The following is a 14301-nucleotide window of genomic DNA, read 5'->3' on the forward strand; positions in this document are numbered from 1 at the left end:
CTGCTGGGGTGGGATGAGCTGAGTGCCCAGAGGGGGCGGCTCCAGGAACCACTGAGTTTTGTTTGCTGAGCGAGGTCTGCCAGCTAAGGCCAGAGCTGAGTTGTTGTGTGTGTGTGGGGTAACACAGAAGCTATGAGGAGCCCCCCAACCCTGGATGGAGGAGAGGAACGGTGATCACAAAGACAGGTGGAGTCTCTGAGTGGGACTGAAGGCTGGCACTGTGCTTCTGTGGGTTTTGGGACTTTGCTGTGTGACCTTGATACAAACCCTCTTCCCTGTCTCCTGTGAGGCCTGCAGTAACAAAAATCCTTCTTGGTGGAGTTGAGTCTGTTTTTCAGAAGTGAAGTCTGAGTGGGGGATTCTGATCAAGGCTGCCTGTGGGAGGCTGGCCTTACCTGGAACTCATGTCCTCCTGAAGGACTGGGGGGAGGAGCCAGAGATGGTGGTGGCGGTGATGTGTGTACAGTTGTGCACACAAATCCCGAAACAGGTTTCCCTAAAATAAGGACAACTTCATCCCCAAGAGGCCCACAGAATTGAGAGGAAATTAACACCTTGTGTGGCCAGTTACCCAAATCTCCCACCTTGCTTTCCCTTTGTCTCATCACTTGCACAAAACCCATGGCGGTGTTTGCACACCCCGCTTAGGCCTCCTGGGCCTCTCCAGGCCCCATTTCCTTTGCATTTGTTTTTGGCAGTCCTTGTCCAGAGAAGGGGCACTGGCAGCCTGCTTCTTTGCTGGTGCACCTCTGATGTTAGCCAGGGCCTACTTCAAGGACAGGACTGGGCGGGAGAAGGGGGACTGGGGTCCTTGGCTTTGCAGCCCCACACTGCAGAGCAAATGTGTGATAGAGCAGGAAGAAGAGGGGTGCCTTCCCATGATGACCACCCCAAACCCCAGGCCACTTCCACCATCTTCAGCAGCTCTTTTAATCTAATGTAGTATTTTCAAACTTCAGGCCATGAACCCACGATGAGTTGGGACAGTCAAAACCAGCATTAATAAATAAATGGAATGAAATAGAAAATATCGGAATACATGTTTGAGATGAAGCATCTGCTACATATATGTGTATATATGTGTGTATATAAATGCCACACGTTACACACAACCGGTTTGTAAAGTGAATCGCATTCAAAAGTTTGTAAGACACTTGTCTGAACAATTAGTTTAATGGTTTTTTATTTTGCGAGGTGCCCAGGCGTTTGAGTGGGAGAAGCTGCCAGCACATTTCAGTCCAATCAGACCCACCGGCCACCGGCCTTTGAGTGGGGAGCTGTCCCTTGCGGGTCTGATTGTCCGGGAGAGTCTGAGGAAACCCCTTTAGAACCCTAACACTAACCGGTGGGCACTTTCCCCTTCTGTCAGAAGAAAAACAGGAATGGCTTCTGAGCCATTATACTTAAGTGAGTCACTCCAATATCCTGTGTGCACTGCTCCCAGAAATGCAGCAAACAGAACATGTAATGCTACATAAATTCCTGCGAGAAATTTCTTTGTCCAGAAATGGTGTCAGCTTGTTGTCCCACGTTGCCATAGGGAACAGAGAGCTCAGCCTTTGAAACGCAGTGAGGAGCGCTGTGATTGGCCAGCCTCGCTGTCCGTCACTGCTGCCCAGCGGCCGTAACTGCAGAGGACGGAACGCTCGCCCCCCAAAGCGGTTTCCTGCTTCGGGGCAAACTTTGTGCTGCAGCGCCCTCCAACTCCCCAAAGCAGGGGGTCCAGAACTGCTCAGAAGGTTGGAGAAGAGAAAGAAGCGGGGAGGAAGCGGGGAGAAGACAGGGAGCAGGTCCTCACTGCCCAGCAGGGGGCTCAGCCACGGCCGTACCTGAGTCTTCATCCTGCATTGCTGCTTGGCACCGCTTTGGTGGAGAGCACGGCGAGTTGTAGAAAACCCCTCTGACGGGTCTTTGAAACTTCTACCTTGTTATTTGTGTTAAAAGAGCCAAAAAAATGGTCCAGCCTAGAGAATTTCTGGCAAAGTCCTAAAAAGACCCCAGTATAGCTTGAGGCAGGAGGTGGGAGTGCGGCCCGAGCCGGCCCGGGGGACCTGGAAGGAGATGAGCAGATGCACAGAGGCCTTGGAGCCCGGGCCCTGGTCTGAGGAGCAGCAGCAGCCATTAAGGCTTCTGACAGGCAGGAAAGGACACCCAAGGCTCGGGAGCAGAAGGGAAAGCACCCCGTGCCGCCGAGAGGGGAGCGCCTCTGGTGACCGCGGTTCCAGTCAGAGCCCAGCGGTCTGTGCGCAGGGCTGGCCGAGGCCGACCCGCCACCTCCACATTGTTGCTGGGGGGACGACAGCCATCTTGGGTTCTCCGGGTTGAACTCAGGGAGCTGTGTCCTCTGAGCAAGTGGCCCGAGCAGGGGCGCTGCTGCAGACTGAGAGTCTAGAGAGCGAGGCCCCACCTCTGCAGCTGGAGAACAAGCACACTCGGGGTTCCAGCAGCCTGACCAGACTGTCGAGAGTTCTGGAACGTTCCACAGAGAAAGCCTCTGGAGGAGATGCTGAACTTCCTGCCTTTATTCGACGAGCCATTGGAGACGTATAAGAAGGGGCACTGGCTTAAGCTGGTGACACTGGCCTCGGCTCTGGAGATCTCCATGAACCTTCTGAGGAAGCGAAAACGGGGCAGGCCATTTTGTCCCCTCGGTGTTGACTGTCAACTGGTGCAGAGATGGCCTTGCTCTTTGGTTGGCCTGGAGCCTCACGGAGAGATGCCCTCTGCCGTTCCCCATCGTGCCAGGCCCAAACAGGTCGGATACACAGACCTAGAGGACTTTGGAGGGGGGCAGAGAGCCGAGGCCTGTGGAGAAACGGGTGCCCCAGAAGGCCTGGGGCCCGGGGAGGGGAGGGGGTTCACAGGCCAGCGGGGCGCTCTGGGAGCTTGTGGCAGACTGGCCACGTTTTTCACACTCGATCAAGACACAACTTCCTGGGTGTGGGAGGGGCCCCGGCAGCAAGGAAAGGCCAACCGAAGGGTTAGGAGCCCCCCTCAATGGGGAGCGGGGCCCAGACAGCGGTGTCTCCCTCAGCTCCACCACCTGGTCCTGTGTTGGAGAGGGGGCGGTGTGGAGGAGCGGGTGTGTATGTGTGAGTGTGCACAGGCGTGACGGGGCATGGCTGTCAGCGAGTGTGTGAATGCATGGACAAGTGTGAGCGCATGAGAGCATGTCTGTGACCAAGTGTGTCTTGGAGTGCGTGTGCACTGTGTGTCTGCGAGCGTGTCTATGTCTTGTGAGCATGTGTGTCTGAGCATGTGTAAAAACGCTAGTTGGCTGTGTGTCGGTGAGTGAGTAGTGTGAGCCTGTGTGCTCAATGTGTGTCGGTGTGAGTGAGGGTGGCCGCGCTGGTGAAACGCGTGACGCCATGGCTCCCGACCCTAAGGGGACCTGCACCTTTCGGGGCCCCACGCGGCTTGCGTGGCTTTTCGACCCGGAAAGGGGGGGACGCCCGGGGCGGGGGCTGCGAGGCGCCGGGGGCCGGGCGCGCGCGCGCGGGGGCGGGGCGGCGCTGAGGGCGGCCGTGCCCGCCCCCGCCCGCGCCGCGGCGCCGTTGCTAAGGCCGGGCGGCAGGCGCCGGGGGGAGGGCCTTAGCGACGGGCGGCGGGCGCGCGCGGGGCCGGGCGGGGGCGCGCGGGGCGGCGGCGCGGAGAGCCGGCCGCTCTCGCGGGCTCCCGCAGCCCCCACGCGCGCGCGGGCGCGGGCGGGCGGCGGGGGCGGGGCGCGCGCGCGCCCGGGCGCGCTCCGGCGGCCGGCGGGGATTTCCAGCGCGCGAGAGGAAGTGCCTGCGAGAGGGTGCGTGAGGGCGAGGGAGCGCGGCGCGGCGCGGCCGCCGCGTGCGCGAGCCGGGTTGCAGCCCAGCAGGGACTTTCCAGCCGGCGGCGGCGGCGGCGGCCGCCGGCCCTTCCCCGCCCCCCGACATGGGGCTGCCCGGGGAGCAGGACGCTGCGGACCGCGGCGGAGGACGCGCTCGGCGCTGCTGAGCCGGCCGGGCGGCGCGGACGCGGGTAAGGGGCCTGGCGGGCGGCGGGCGGCTCCATCCCCGGCGGCTCCATCCCGCGCCCTGGGCGGCGGGCGGCGGGCGGCGGGCGGCGGGCGGGCGCGGGGTCGGTCGGCGCGGGGCCGGGGCGGCGCAGGCCTGGCGCCCGGCGGCGAGTGCCCGGTGCGGCGCCGTCTCGCCCCCGCCCCAGCCCGCGCCCGCCCGCCCCCCGGACGCCTCAACTTCGGGAAACTTTGTCCTCCGGCCCGGCCCGGCCGAGGGCCCCGCGGGCCCGGGCTCCCACAGCTTTTCAGGAAACAGGGCGCCGAGGCCGCTTGGAAACGTGACCCCCCCTTACCCCCGGGGTGGCGAGAGATCAGCATCTCCGACGAGGCTGTTTTGCGGGGTGAGGAGCGGACCGTTTCGGGTGTCTCCATAGCCGAACGTGTTCACCCTGGCTGGCTTGGGTTCTTTTTTTTTTTTTTTTTTTAAGCCATTATTTAAAAGTTTATACTGAGTCATTCCTCTGCAGATGAACCTCTGACTGATTCATAACCGAAGAGCTGCAGTGGCCTCGGAGGCAGGCGGGTACTGGGATCCAGTTTGGGGCGAAAAGGCACACATTCCGCCTTGGGTTAATTGCTCACGCACACTTTGCCACGTTTTCACCCCGTTTGGGGACATCTATTTAATATTTAGGCCTTTAGAAAGAATCTCGTGGGGAAAAAAATTCTTTTACCTTTCTCTTGAAAACATAGCAACAAAATGGAAATCGATGGAGTGTTGTGGACGTGCTTTGAAATCTAAGAAGCCTTCATATAATTGTCCGTTGAAGGAAGCAATTTTATTTCATGGTTTTCCTTTTAAGCTGTGAATTAGTTTTCAGAATGAGATGAGGGTGTGTGTGTGTGTGTGTGTGTGTGTGTGTGTGTGTGATTTATTCACTTATTTTTGTGGATTCATAAAGGCTGTGTTGAGCGTTGTTGCCGCTTGTTAATTTACATTCACAGCATACAACTGAGGGGAGCCATAATTTTTATTTTTTTCTTAGCATTTGCTGGTGAAGCTTTTGGAAATGTTGTGTGTTCTGTAATCTTGCATTTGTCTATAAAATCCTTATCTAAGGAGATGACCAAGTGAACCATCAGTTGGTGCTAGAATCTTTTCCCGTCTCTCACATCTCTGAAAATGGCCTGTTCAAAAGACTGCAGCATGTGAAGGATGTCTGGCAAGATTGTGTACGTTCGTTTTTCAAATGAAAGGAAGTGTTTGCTTTTTCACTGTTGTGTGGTGACAGTATATACATACTGAAAATTAGTTCAAGACGAATTTTTTGGCCAAAACAAAAATAAGCCTTATTAGTGTGAAAACCCTAAAATGCACAGGATTGGAAATCTGGTGAGTAGGTGTTCAGGACCGAAACCTTGACAGACCTAGGATTCCAGAACCACGAGTCAAAATCAGACCTTATCAGGGATGAGGTTTAAGATGTAAGGTGTCTCACCCCGACGCCATCTGTTCCAGCTGTCACAGTGCAGAAAAGCCACGGCAGCAGAGAGCCGGCAGGGAGAATTCCAGCATTTTTTTTCCCTTTTTCCTAAGACGTTCATGTGAATTTTTCTGTGAGGGGGGAAGAAAACCAGTTATTTTTCTTGGATGCTGTCCATTCATTTTGGAGTTAATAAGATGGCCTCACTCGTTGTAAAGAAGGGTGTAAAGATCTTCCACTGGAAACCAGCAGTAGCAGCTGGCCAGTGGTTTCTGTTAATACAATCAAAATATTCCTACTCTTGTTTGTGTCTTGAAAAGAGTCCTTAGTTTAACTGAAACATTTGAGCTTCTTCTAGCTGTTTTCCCCTGCGTTTGGGGTTTTGATTCTGTAAAGACCCCCTACAAGAGTTCGTTTAATTTTTCGCTGTGCAGAGCGGGAAGGACCTTGGGGAGGGGGGCGTTTGTCGAGATAGATATGCTAATACACTGAAGGACAAGAATGATTTATCACTCCGTTGAAGTCCTTTTTGATGATGTTAAAGCTGTGCTTTAAGAAAAACTGTCACTGTGGTGTTGCAAGTCTGGGCTAGCTCAAGCAAACAAAGGAAATTGCGTTAAATTTGCCCATCTCTATTTTCTCATCTCTGTAGAGCAAGACTCTACAAACAGCAAGTGATCTAACCTATCAAATATTATGCAATAGCTGAGTTTCCTTGTAATGGTCAGTTTAAGAATTGTTAACTTAGCAGAGGAGACCTCATATAGCCAGGGCCTCTGTGTCAATCCCATGGATTCCCGACCTCCTGCATGCTTCTTTCAAGTGTTCTGTGAGGAAGGAAAATTATTATTATTATTATTTTGCTGGTGGAGGAGAGTCATCATATTGACTTGAAATACAGAGAGAAACTGAGGGAAGAGCTCCAAAGTGAGAAAAAAGAAGGTGGCAAGGCCAGTGGTTTTGGAAGGTGACCAGAGAGAGGCAGCCGAGGCCTAAATGTGGAGATGATGCTCAGACCTGCTCTGGGCAGAGGGAATGGAGCCAGCGAGAGAGGGCTGGATGCCTGCGGGCAGGAGGGCGGTCGAGAGGCGGATGGGGACAGGATGGCTTGTGCCATCGCAGCTGGCTTTGGGTTCACAGCTGCTCATGGAGTAGGAGACAGTGCAGCTCTCAACAGAAAAGGAAAAAAATGTAAGAAAACATTATGTGTGCTCGGGTGAGGTCTAGTATTCACAATTAAACAGTACGAAATGGCTTTCTCCCTTTAGAGGGCCTTCATCGACTGCGGAGTGCCCAACACAGGGAGGCCTGGGGGACTGACCACTCCAGGAAGGAGAAGGGGAGGTTCTTGTCATCAAGCATTGAAACCTCCTTTTGGGCCAGAATTGCTTGTCTCTCTGTGCAGACTTGTTGGGGGGGAGGCTGGCAGGTGGTGAGAGGCCATAAATGCGGGTGACTGTTGTGGGTTTCTGTCAGCTCCAGCAATCACGTTGGAATCCCTTGCTGAGTATCTATATTCTGCAGGATAAGTAGATCACGGCTGGAATGGGGGAGTCTTTTTCTCCATGAATTTGATGTTCAGTGACTGTGCCTTGAGTTCTCATAACTCTCTGGCTCCCGTGCTCGGGTGAGGGAGTTGCAGCACCTGCCTTTGACAGCGTGGCCTCAGCCCCTGTGCGGGGGAGGAGGAAGCCGGAAACCAGCACTGTTTGACCAGGTAGCACCAGGACTGAAGCCTGTGCCCGGAAGGGAGAGGGACAATGAAGGTTTCACCATCCTGCCTTCAGGAAGTTGGCCACTCAGCTAGAGAGTGCAGTTCCACTAGGAAGAGGCAAGAAAAGTCCTACAGAGGAGACTAAAGTGGATGAGCGGGTCGTGCGGGGGACTGGAAGTATGGTGGAGGTTCAGGAAAGGGTGGACAGCTCCTGGCTGGCGGGGTAGTCAGGGAAGGCTTCTGGGAAGTGGGTGTTGAGACCCAGTGCCAAGAAGGCCAGTGCCACGGGCCCACCCTGAGATTGGCAGGAAGAGGACTTCTCCCCGCCCCACTTAGTTTTGGGAAGATGGCGTCTGATGGTCTGCGGTCCTGTTTATGCCAGTAGACACGGTCTCGGTGATGCTGGTGGCCAGTGGGTTTCCGGTTGTAATGCTTCCCATGCTGTCCCCTGGCCCCCTCCAGGCCCTTTGTGACCAAGAGGTCTGCCCTGCGGTGCGCCAGGTCTGTGGTAGGGGACGGAGCGGTGGTCCCTGACCTGGGCGGCCGCACTTGGCTGTCCCTGCCGTTTCCCACTATAGGTGGAAAGTCTCAAAATGTGGTGGGGAGGGGAGTAAGTGTTAGAATGCCCCTTCCCCAGGGGACACCCTCAAACCTACTGCTCTGTCAGCCATGCTGAAGTGACCTAAGTCTCTTCAGTTCTCAAGAAATAGAGAATCTCCCTGTATGTTCATTTCATGGCTTCCATTTCTGTAAGATTTCCTCCACACTGGTGCACAACTCCACGGGTTTCTTTGTTTATTTCTGACTACAGTGCACTGCTTTGGGATCGTGGTTTCCCATCTTGGGATTGAACCTGGGCCCTAGGCAGTGGAAGTGCAGAGTCCTAACCACTGGAGCCTCACGAAATTCCTGACTCCCTGTATTTTTTTTAATGGAGGTTACTTGGTAACTTCTCATGAGGCCATTCCACCAAGAAAGGTGTCATGCCTGCTGTTCTGATATCCTAATTTCTTTTCCAATTAAAACAGCCATTCTGTGGCAAAAACCATAAGCGTATTTATTGGGAACTTGGTTTCTTTGAGTGGAGACAGAAGCTAAATTTATTAATCGATTGGGATAATGTAATCTTCAGGATGACAGTAGCATCAAAAATACTAAAACATTAGTTTCCAGGAGTCAAATTGTAGTGAAGGTTTTCAGTGACTGACTGTCCCCTGGAAGGTGAGCGTCCGGCAGGAGATGTGCGTACACTTGAGGTAGCGGGGTGCCGGTTAGACACCCCCAGGGCCTGGCACGCGGTCGACTGCCGCTCCGTCAGTGTTCGCGTCAGGAATCTGCAAGTGTGGGAAGGAAGAGGGATGTAACAGATGCTCGCCTCGTGGCTCCGTGTGGTTTGGCATATGTGTCTGCAGGTGGGGACGCCCTGTGGCCGCGTCTCTGGACTGTGCTCCCTCTGCCCCCACTTCTGATGGTGCTTAGCTCCCAGGTTTGTTGTGTGAGGGGGCTTGTGAGATGGGGGTCTTCATCCAGCATCTTAACTTCCCTGGGTGCTTTGAATGACTTAAAGAGGAAACGCAAGGAAATCTGTTCTCCTGAGTCCTGCCTTGCCCAGTAATGCCTGGGAGTCACAACTTTATTCTGGAAATTAAATTCTGTCCTTTTTGGATTAATATAGCCTGGTGTTTGAAATGTTATTATGGGGTAAATTAAGTGTTCTGGTTTCAGAAGGCTTTTCTCTATGGGAAAGGCATGGTTTTAGTTCAGTATGTCTCAAGCCCTTGATAGGAGTCCAAGCCCATTAAGTTTTTTCTTAAAATGTAATAGGAATTTTACACTGTACTCAGTAATAGGTCTGTTTTGTGTTTTTTTTCTTTTGCTGTAAACACACGTTGCCCCCTTCAGTTGTTGAGTGCATTGGATTCTCCAGAAGATGCGTTGTGTCCATCCTTGGCTCCCCCAGGGTTGGTGAGGGTCCCCTGGCATTCCTGCCACATGTCTTAGGGGCCATCCACCTTCTGGCTTGAGAAGTATGGGCATGGCGGAAGGCACCAGCTTTAAAGATCAGAATCCCAGTCCTGCCCTTTTGCACACCAGCAGAACCCAGAGTGGCTGCTGGGCCTCTCTGAATTAGTGTCTCCATCTGTAAAATGGGACTAGCAGCAGCAGGCGCAGACTTGCTTCTTAGGAAAGAAATGGGTGAAAGAACCTTCTACTGATGTTAATTTTTGTAGTAATAGAGGACTTCAAGAGCTAAACTAATGCGTCAGATGGACGGGAGAGATGTCCGAGAGAAGTTCCCTCCTTTTACACGGGAGGCAGCTGGCTGAGAGTGTTGGGTGAGGAGGGCTCCCAAGTCAGTCCATTGTCTGGCAGGCCCACATGGTTCACCCAGAGTAGAGGTGTTTTTTTTTTTTCCCCCTTGCCCCCTGCAGTCTTCATTTCCCCAGGATTGGCCCCAGGGAAGCTGCTTGGCCTCTATCCAGTTTGGGATAATTGAAAATTAATCAACTCACATATTTAGGGAGAACTTACCCAGGAGCTGGGCTAGTTTGCTAGTGCTAAAAAGTGAAGTAAGACACTGTGCGAGCACTGCCCTCAAGGAGCTTCTGCGAGACGAGTAAGCTGGGGGAGTGGTGGGCGCCGGAGGGGCAGAGGCGTTGTGGGAGCCGGGGCGCAGGGCGCAGAGGTGTTTTCCGGGGACGGTGAGAGAGAGCGAGAGGGGCGGGCCTGAGAGCCCGCGGGGCTCTCTGTGGCTGCCGATCAGGGTGCCGGCCTCAGAAGGAAACGGGCTGCCTTTGGGCGCTGCCTCTGTGCCAGCCTGGCTCTGGAGAGAAGACTTGTCCCCATTCTACAGATGGGGAAAAGGAAGAGCCTCAGGCCTGCTGGCCTCCAGAGTCAGTGTTTTCACCACTCGGCTCTGTGGTCAGTTTAGGCTGAATTTACAATCCGTTTTTAGATCTTGTTCTTATTCTAGACTTTTTAGTTTTGCTTTCAGATTCTAGAGGTTTGACATCGTGTGTTTTTCCAGCATATGCTTTTCACACAGCCCTTCTTCTGCTCCAGCGTCTGTTCTGCCTGTATGGACTTCTTTTCCTGCTGGTGCTCCATCCCTTCTCTCTGTTTCATTTTCCTACAGCAGCTACCCTGCACTTCACGTCCTTTTAATAAGATCAGTGAAGGCATTCTTTGCTCTGTGGTTCTTGCTGAGGAGCGGTCCCAAACTTGATTTACTAATGTGTTTTCTTTCCCCTTTCTGTCTTAATTTACATTCAAACCGGTAGTCTAGTAATAACGATAGTATGTAGTCATTATGTCTTTACAGGGTTTTACAAATATTAACTTGTTAGTGGTGAACAAGTCTCAGAGGCCTGGTCACTCTAGAGAGAGCTGGTTACAGCCCAGCATGGACAGATTCCACCCATTCATGTGGAATTTAATTATAACTGCGGATCGCTTATGGGAATATGAGTTAAAGACAAAGAAACCTCCACAGTTAGCAAGGAAATGATGTCACTGGTATTTTGTTGAAGATTTTATGTGGCGCTTCTGCTGGAACCACTGTAAAGTTTTGAAGATGAAGCTGGTAATGCCTGGACTGAGAGGCGGGGGCGTGTTCCGTAGCCATCCGTACCTGCCAGGGGGAGGGCTGTGTACTTGGGGTCTCAGCTGGACCCTGAGGTCTCAAGGTCAGGTTCCTCAAGCTACAGAGGGTAGATCTTCTTTGTCCTCACGCCAGGTTAGAGGCAGTGGGGTTGAGGCATTGTGTGGGAGAGAGAGTAAGGGCCTCATGTTTCTGGGGAGGACTGCCCTGCCTTCTCCAGCTTGAGGAAGGTTCTGGTATACCTGGGACAGATCTCTAGTGTTGCTATGACAAGCTTCTTAAGGACAGGGCCGCTTCATCGTATTTTCCCAGTCTGGCCCAAAATGTTCTCGGGCCATCTCCGATGGGATGAGTTTCCATGTGGGGGGAGTTTGGGTCTGAAGTCAGACCCAGTTTGAATTCTGGTCCTTCCTTTAGGTCACTGTGATAGTAAGTTATTTATCCTTTCTGAACCTCAGTTTTCTCATCTGTGAAGGGATAATTGTGAGGACTGAAAGTGAGAGTGTGAGTGGATGTGGGGACGCGGCAGGTCATGAGTGGGAATTCCTTTCCTGTGTGGGCTCCTGAAGGGAGAAGATGCTTGCTAGCAAGGTGAACAGTAGCTGTCTTGGGAGTGAGCCTGGCACTGGAAGGCAGGGAGGGGGAGAAGCAGCACATTATTGGACTGTAAAGAAATTATGTTTAACAAAAAATAAAATATCTGGAAACTAAAAATCACTATTTGCACAAAAAGGAATGTCTCTAGATAGGCCCTCCCTTTTTTAGCAATTTTTACATATGATTTTTTGATAAGTTTAAAACTATATTTTAGTACATTGTTTTCTTCGTTATGTAGCGTGATAGTATGAAACTTGTTCTGGTCTCTGTTCGGATGTCGCCTCCTCTAGGTTTTCCCTCAACACCCTGGTTAAGATGGCCCCTGCCTTCACTCTCTAGTCACTTACCTTGCATTTTCAGTTTTTGTCCATCATCTTAACCCGTTTCCTAGAAGAGTGCCTGGAGTATGTTAGATACTCAGATGTTTGTATGAGTTGATCAGTGGTTTAACCAAATTTTCTTTTATTGAGGCAAAATTTACATAACAGTTAATTATTTTGAAGTGTACAGTTCAATGGTATGTAGTGTGGTCACAATTTTATGCAACCACGGGGCTTGCCCTAGTTTCAGAACTTTCCTATCACCCTGTAAAACATGCTGTACTCAGTACGTAATCTTCCCCTATCCTGCCTTTTCTTCTAACCCTTAGAGCCTCTAATCCTTGTGGACACACACACATACGTATATGTTTCTGTGTAGACACAGTGTTTTCATTTCTCTTGCGTAATATACCTAGGAGTGGAATTGCTGGGTCATATGGTCATTCTGTGTCTAATTTGTCCCCACCTGCAATGTACTAGGGTTCCAATTTCTGCATATCTTTGTCAGCATTTGCCTTTTTTTTTTTTGGATGAAAGCTATTTTAGTGGATGTAAAATGGTATCTCATGGTGGTTATGTATTTCCTTAATGACCGATGATATTGAACCTCTTTTCATTGTGTATCTGTTTTGAAACAACATGCCTTCAAGGCCTTTGCCTGTGTTTTAACTGAGTTGTCTCTTTTGTTGCTGAGTTGTAGGAGTTCTTCGTACGTTTTGGGTATTTAACTCTTAATGGATTTATGATTGAGAAATATTTTTCCTGTTCTGTTGGTGGTTCTTTCACATTCTTGATAATGTCCTTTGATGCACAAAAGTTTTTAATTTTGATGAATTCCACTTTATTTTGTTGTTGTTTTTCCTTTTTCTTTTGGTATCAAACCTGAAAATCCATTGCCAAATCTGAGGTCATGAAGATTTACCCGTATATTTTATAGTTTCAGTTCTTAGCTTTAGATCTTTGGTCCATTTTGAGTTAATTTTTATAAGTGATGTAGGACTCCCACCTCATCTTTTGCATTTGATTATCCGGTTGTCCCACCACCGTTTATTGAAGAGACTGTTCTTTCTCCATTGGATGGTCTTGGCACCTTTATTGGAGATAAATTAGCATATGTGTTTGCATTTATTTCTGGACTCTCGGTTCTGTTCCATTGGTCTGTATGTCTGTCCTTATGCCAGCAGTATACCATTTTGATTATCTTAGCTTTTTGAAAAGTTTTGAAGTGGTAAGTTTGAGAAGTGTGAGTCTTCCAACTTTATTTTTCTTTTTCAATATTGCTTTGACTGCTTGGCACCATTCATAGCTCCATATTAATTTGAGGATCAGTTTTTCTTTTTCTTCAAAAAGGTCATTGGAATTTTGACAGGGATTGCATTAAATCTGCTTTGGGGAATTGCCATATAGTACTGAATCTTCCAATTCATGACTGAGATGTCTTTAATTTCTTTCAGTAAGATTTTATAGTTTCAGTATATAAATTTTTCACTTCCTTGGTTAAATTTATACCTGGGTATTATATTCTTTTGGATGTTATTATAAATGGAATTGTTTCTTTAATTTTCTTTTTGAATTGTGCTGGTTTATAAAAACACAACTGATTTTTGTGTGTTGATAATATACCTTGCAACCTTGCTGAATTTAGGTATTATCACCTCTGTCAGTTTTCTTGGTAGATTCCATGGGATTTTCTACATATATAGTGATGTCACTCGCAAATAGAGATGCTTTGTTTCTGTCTTTGCAGTGTCTGTGCCTTGTATTTCTTTTTCTTGTCCCATTACTCCGGCTGGGCCTGCTCCTGCAGTTTGAATAGCAGGGATGAAAGCAGACGTCCTTGTCTTGTTCCTGATCTTAGGGGAAAACTCTTCAGTGTGATCATGAAGTTATATGTGGTTTAAAAAAAAAAAAATAAGCGCCCTTTGTCATGTTAAGGAAGTTCCCTTAGATTCCTAGCATACTGATTATTTTGCAGTGAAAGGTGGTTGAATTTTGTCAGATGCTTTCTCTGGGTCTGGTTTTCCCTCCTTCCTTCTATTAATGTGGTATGCTCCCTTAGTTGATTTTTGTGTGTTGAACCTCCCTTATTTTCCTAAGATACGTCTCACTTTGTCATGGTGCGTAATCCTCTTAACGTGTTGTTGGATTTGGTTTGCTACTGTTGTGTTGAGAGTTTTCTCATCTGTGTTTACATAGAATATTGGTCCTTCGTTTTCTTTATTTGTATCTTTGGCTTTGGTATCAAGGTATCAACTGCATTGTGACTGTACATTGTGTTTCTTCAGAATTTTGAAATCTGTCCTCAGTAGTGTGTATAAAATTTTTAGGAGGGTTTTGAAGCAGACGGGAAAGCTCTCTGATAATGATCACTGTATGTACCTGCTTGCTTTCCAACACGAGGCTTCCCCAGTAGCTAATAGCTAGCAGAATCCTGGCTGACATTACCACCTTAACTCAGTGTCAACCCTGGAGAATGGAGGAAGGGACTCTATTCCTGATTCCAGCTCCAGAGCTTCTGTTATTTCCTGAAAAACCCACAGATTGTTCTAGATAATGATTGCTGAGGAACAAACCATTCTAAGCATCTGTGACCTAAAACA

The 14301-nt window shown here is 50.0% G+C and overlaps 1 protein-coding gene across 4 annotated transcripts in view; it reads left to right on the plus strand.

Moving 5' to 3' along the window:
- Positions 1–1632: 1632 nt before the first annotated feature.
- The window catches only part of TRAF3 (TNF receptor associated factor 3), a 118145-nt gene continuing 105476 nt past the window's right edge, over positions 1633–14301 (plus strand). For 3 of the 4 annotated variants that reach the window (XM_027957434.2, XM_027957435.2, XM_060401944.1), the window contains exon 1: positions 3791–4008. The gene's annotated coding sequence lies outside the window, so the exon portion shown is untranslated. Of the gene's footprint in view, positions 2756–3790; positions 4009–14301 lie in introns of those variants that run through there. The other variant, XM_060401942.1, reaches the window with a different exon arrangement.

The sequence above is a fragment of the Ovis aries genome, chromosome 18 (assembly GCF_016772045.2).
Source record: "Ovis aries strain OAR_USU_Benz2616 breed Rambouillet chromosome 18, ARS-UI_Ramb_v3.0, whole genome shotgun sequence".
Taxonomy (NCBI): Eukaryota; Metazoa; Chordata; class Mammalia; order Artiodactyla; family Bovidae; genus Ovis; species Ovis aries.